A 5,730-nucleotide genomic window follows, 5' to 3' on the forward strand; every position below is an offset into this window, starting at 1 on the left:
GCTATCTCGTCCGAGACGTTTGAATTCGTATTTCATTGCAGGTTAAGTTGTATCGAATATCCCATGTTTTTTAGTCACATGCGTTTTAACTATTATCCATGTTCCCATGTGTATTTGTTGCAGCCGAGCACGAGCTAACGCTACCTGAGCTAACTTGCTAGCTAAAACCGCTAATGGAATCGACGAACTTGATTACGCCACGGTAACGATAAATTGAGCATCATACTGGTTACTTGTTTCAATTAAATCCAGTTACTGGGATGGATCTACTCAATTCTGTACTGAAACATCAACCTTCTGAATAGCCACAACTTAAAATGTGTGCTCCAAAATTGTAGATTCCTATTAAGGGTGGGCGATATGGCAAAAATATCATATCACGATTTTTTAAAAATAAAATCACGATTTCTATTTTATCACAATCTTAAATTGTACAGAAGAAGTAACCTGAGTGCTAGGCATGGTACCAAAAGGCTGCAATTCCAATACTCGCATCCCTCGCACCGTGATCATCTTTCCCGCAAATCTCCAACTCCAGCCGATCTGGCCTCTATGGCATTAGTGTTGTCTTCGCTTATGTCAGGGGTGTCAAACTCAAAAACACAGTGGGCCAAAATTTAAAACTTGAACAAAGCCGCGGGCCAAGATTGAACAAATGAACATTTTAATATGGAACGAAACAAATTTTGCTTTAACATTGAATATGGAACAAGCAACTCTTATTACATTATATATAACTTAATAGTGGAGACATGCAAAATCAAATTTCAAATAAAAAAAACACATCAATGGCATTCATTTATGAAATAAAATTTTAAAACATTTTTCTATTCGCAGCCTTCTGAATTAAATATCAAAATAACATTTTTCTACTGGATAATTTTTAAAATAAATAAATCAACCATTCAAGCCCATGCCCTCGAATTGCAAGAAAAAGTGCATAAAGAAAACGTTAATTATTGTTCAGTTTGCTACATACTGATCTACTCTGATGTGCCCAAGCCAGATGCCTGGCATCTCTTCTTGGATGCTAGTTCATCAATGTCTGGGCTCAGGCTCTGAGTTGAAGAAATCCTCAGTATTGAGTAAAGGTGTTCATCAGTCAGACGTCTCCTGAGAGATGTTTTGGTCATCTTCATCGAGGAGAAAAGTTGCTCACATAGATAAGTGCTGCCGAACATGGAGAGCATCTGAGCAGCTTGGGTGCGGAGCTGAGGCATTGTGTCAGGGATGAACTGTGGAAACTGTGCGGCGCCTACAGCATCATACTTTGACTTCAGCGTGTCGTTGCACTGGAGTTCAATCAGCTCCATTTGGATGTTGGTTGGTGCATTTTCCACATCAACTGCGAAGGGATTACTAAGCAGTTCAAACCTCCATTTCTGGACATCAAAGTCGGCAAATCGCCGGCTAAACTCAGCGCTGAGTACGCTGAGTTTTTCAGCAAACTGTGCGCTTGGGAACACGGCGGTAGAGATCTGCGTGTTTATGGTTTGGCAGCAGGGGAAATGGCCAAGGTTTCTTTGCAGCATCTGATTCTCCCACAGGCACAGTTTAGTTTTAAAGGCCCTGCAGCGTACAAGTCTGTGATGATGCGCCCCCGCCCCTGAAGCTGCAGGTTCAGCGCATCGAGATGGCTTGAGATGTCACACAGAAAGGCCAGCTCACACAGAAACTTCTGCTCCCGGAGCTCTGCTGTATCCTTCCCTTTGGTTTCCAGGAACTGACATATTTCCTCATGCAGCTCGAAATATTTGTTCAGCACTTTTCCTCTGCTTAGCCATCTCACCTCTGTGTGGTACGGCACGTCTGTGTATTCCAAACCACACTCCTCCAGAAAAGATTTAAACTGGCGGTGATTCAGACCTTTGGCTCTTATAAAGTTAACTACCTGTGTTACTGTGGTCATAACGTGTTCCATCTTTAGGGCTTTGGCACACAGTGATTCCTGATGTATGATGCAGTGGTAAACAGTGAGCTCACCTGCACATTTCTCTTCCCGCATCTTCTCCCGCACCCTGCCCACCAGTTCGCTCTTTTTACCACACATCGCTGGCGCACCATCTGTCGTTAATCCAACAAGTTTGTTCCACGGCAGCTTTATTTCAGTTACACATTTGGAAACCTCCTCAAAGATTTCCTTTCCTGTGGTTGTGCCATGCATTGATTTAAATCCCAATAGCTCCTCCGTAAAACACAGATGTGAGTCCACTCCACGGATTAAGACTGACAGTTGATCAGTGTCAGATGCGTTGCTGCTCTCATCAACAGAGAGGGAGAACGCAACGAAATCTTTTCCCTTTTCCATCAGCTGGTCATACAGATTGGTGGCAAGTTCACAAGTGCGATCAGCTATTGTGTTTCTGCTCAGGCTCACGTTGGAAAATGCTTGCTTTTTCTCTGTGCATACGAGGTCACAAACTTTCATCATCCACTTTTTCACAAACTCTCCCTCATTAAAGGGCCAGGCTGATTTTGCGATCTCTGCTGCCACAATATAACTAGCCTTGACAGCAGCCTCACTTTGTGATGTGGCTTTTTTGAACATATTCTGTTGTGAAACCAAACTTCTTTTCATCTCCTCTACTTTCTGGCTCCTTTGAGTCATGTCCAGGTCCTTGTATTTGTCATCGTGTTTCGTTTCATAGTGTTGTCTAATGTTGTACTCCTTTGTAACGGCCACGTTGACCCCACAAAAAAGACAAACGGGCCTGTCTTTTACATACGTAAATAGATATTCTGCCTCCCACTTGTCCAGAAAGCTCCTGTTTTCTGCCTTTCTTTTCGTCATTTTTGGGAAGGGGTAGCACAGTGACAGTTGTAGTGTATACCTACTGTCACAGAGGAGTTTCGGGGTCCTGTCCTGATTGACGCGCCAAAACAACATCAGGGCATTATGGGATTTGTAGTATGAGCGGTTAATGTGCTGTACAGTATAATACCGGGGGCCAGCTCTCGTAGTCATTTGGTATTGTCCCGCGGGCCAAATATAATTACAACGCGGGCCAAATGTGGCCCGCAGGCCAGAGTTTGACACCCCTGGCTTATGTGCTACTGATATTTTTGCGTCTCATTTGTAAATATTATAAACACTGTGCAGTCCCATTTAGTAGGGGTGAGTAGCCTTTATTTGTACCTTCTTTTCTCCTGTTTTTGGTTAGGGAGTGAGGTAAGAAACCTGTTTTTTGTTGACTCTTATTTTTGGGTATAGGCAAGTGACATTTCAACCTAGCTTGTTTTGTTTATTAGTTTAGGCGCTGCTCACCCTGAAGTCCTTAATTTCGTTTGGGTAAATAAATCCCCTCTCTTTTGGACTGCATTCTCCGTGCTTTGTGTTTCTTTTTTGAAAGTGTGGAAGAGGGAGGGTTTTTCTATGTTATGTTTAGGTAATCCCTAGGCCGGGCATAACAACATCTAGTTCTAAAATAATATCTATGAATTAATTTATACAGTTTTATACATTCTTCAGCAATGGAGAGAATCCCTTCCCATGTTTTTACATTCAGTGTATAAGACAAGTCTTTTTCCCATGTCAGTTTCAGATTTCTATAGCCATTCTTATTTGTCCAGGAACAGATCTCATACCATTTGGATACTTTCTGAAACATATGTGGCTGCATGTGGCCACCTTCATATCGCCGGTAGCTCCATGATGTTTACCTTCGTAGGTTATCCTTAGCGTGTGTTAATGGTTGTTTTTTGTCTGACTTGTTCTTGTTTTTCTGTGCCTTGAACCAGTCAAAATAGTTTTTGGTAGTTTTTGTGTTGTTTTTACTTTGTTTTTTCTGGATGGTTTGCATTTAACTCTGTCATTGGCTTTGGAGTTTGGTGGAGTGGCCGTTGTGTCCGGTGGTGTGTTCCTGGTGGTTTTTACTTTTATATGCAACAAAGCTAAATAATTTCCCTTGTGGATCATTAAAATCTGTCTAGGTCTAGTCAACTGGACCTCTATCATGACCTAAGGCAGTGGCATCAAACTCAATTGGGGGGGGGGGGGGGGGGTGAATAACTGGCTCAACAATGACATAATATATTAATACAGTGGAAAATAACTAAACTATTGAGTTGTGGCAACACAACAAACTTTAAAACACCTAAGGCTAAACCACAACACAGAATATGAGGCATTTATGATTAAGAGTCTTAAATGTCTGTGAAGACTATGTATTCTAGGTTAGACATAGTCACAAATGTAGAAGTATTGGCCTCCTGTTTTGAAAGTTCTCTGCCTCCAGTGGGGGCTGACTGCTGATTTTCAGGAGCAGTGTCCGTGATCCATGATCATTCATAATGATTCTACATGATACAAATCAGATACATTATTATTTTATGTTATGCTTTGTCCCACATACGTTTATGTCTGTGAAGGTTCTCAGTCTTTAAGGTCATTGTATGTACATACGTGTATGTCAGTGGTGGCTGGTGAAAAATATTGTTGGTGGGACTGATGTGACAATACATTTCTCTGCCCAGTCCATCACATAAGAATTATGGTCAACAGTCAGACAACGGCTACAATTCAACCATAATGATTTAATCTCCTTTTCAAAATCAGTGTTTCACAGATAAAATAAATTAACTATTTACAATTGTATAACACTCCATCCCGGCTTTATAAAGGGTGTCAAGGGTATCAAACACAATACAATATTGTAGTTCTTGAGAGGACTTTACAGCAAGGCTATGAAGAGCTAAATCCATACAAATCAACAGTGAGTGAGTGCGTGAGAGAGCGAAAGAGAGGTATGTTTGTGTTTCTAAGGTAAGTGTAATATGAGTGAGTGGAGGGGATGGATGGTTCTCTTTGTATAAGAACTTTCTCAGTGACCTTTGTGTTCTTATCGACCTCTTCATTGTGTCGTCTTACTGCAACGCGCTAGTTTTCCATCATGAACTCTTGATCGTTCATGTTTCTTGATGCGTTTGGAGAGGTGTTTTAAGTCGGTCCTGTCCTGACCATGTCCACGTTGAGTCGCACTTTTCATTTTTAGAAAGAATACAGGGAAAACAGAAAATTGCATTGGTTATTTCACAGCTTGTCAGCCATGACTTAGCTCGAACCAACTCTGGTTGTAGGCTTTATTTTTCTCCTTGGTCTGCTAGCTGATGATAAGATCAGGCTTGCCAGGTCCCAGCTCTTTGTATCAATCATCCTTCTTCTTGGTGGAAAGTGCTGGTGGTTCTCCATCACTCCTCTACCTGACTCAGTGCGTTTACATGCAGAGCTTAATCGAGCTATGGTCAAAATTCGACTTTCTGACTACAGTCCTTGTCCCAGTTTACATGCAGCGCAAATTTTCAGTGGGATAACACCACGTTAATACGACCCGATTTCCAGTTGACCTATTACATGATATAATAAACAAGATTCCTTTGTGTGGCAGTCTATCTGTGAAAATTCACTGGTGAATGAATGTCAATTGGTGGAAATGTAATTTATATAAATCATATTATCTATGCACACATACTGATGGATAAAACTGACATTTAAAACTGAATATATTTCAAAACATATTTTTATTTATATATATTTATATGTATCCCCTCCTATCAGAGAGAGTGGCGCCCCAGTGTCCCCTGCTGGTTCGTGCGCTTAGTGAAAAAGCGTCCCTAGTGAAAAAGCGAATGTCTTTGTCGGAGGCTGCAAAACGATGAACCCCAACCACTGCTCCCAAGTTAACTCCTCTGCCTCCTTCATTAGTTGCACAATCTCTTCTCTCAGAGTATTTT

At 41.4% G+C, this 5,730-nt stretch overlaps 1 pseudogene; it reads right to left on the reverse strand.

Annotated features, from left to right (window-relative positions):
* Positions 1-983: 983 nt before the first annotated feature.
* LOC125023780 lies at positions 984-2,912 on the reverse strand (annotated as a pseudogene).
* Between the last annotated feature and the right edge of the window lie 2,818 nt (positions 2,913-5,730).

Source organism: Mugil cephalus, chromosome 17 (assembly GCF_022458985.1).
Source record: "Mugil cephalus isolate CIBA_MC_2020 chromosome 17, CIBA_Mcephalus_1.1, whole genome shotgun sequence".
Lineage (NCBI taxonomy): Eukaryota > Metazoa > Chordata > Actinopteri > Mugiliformes > Mugilidae > Mugil > Mugil cephalus.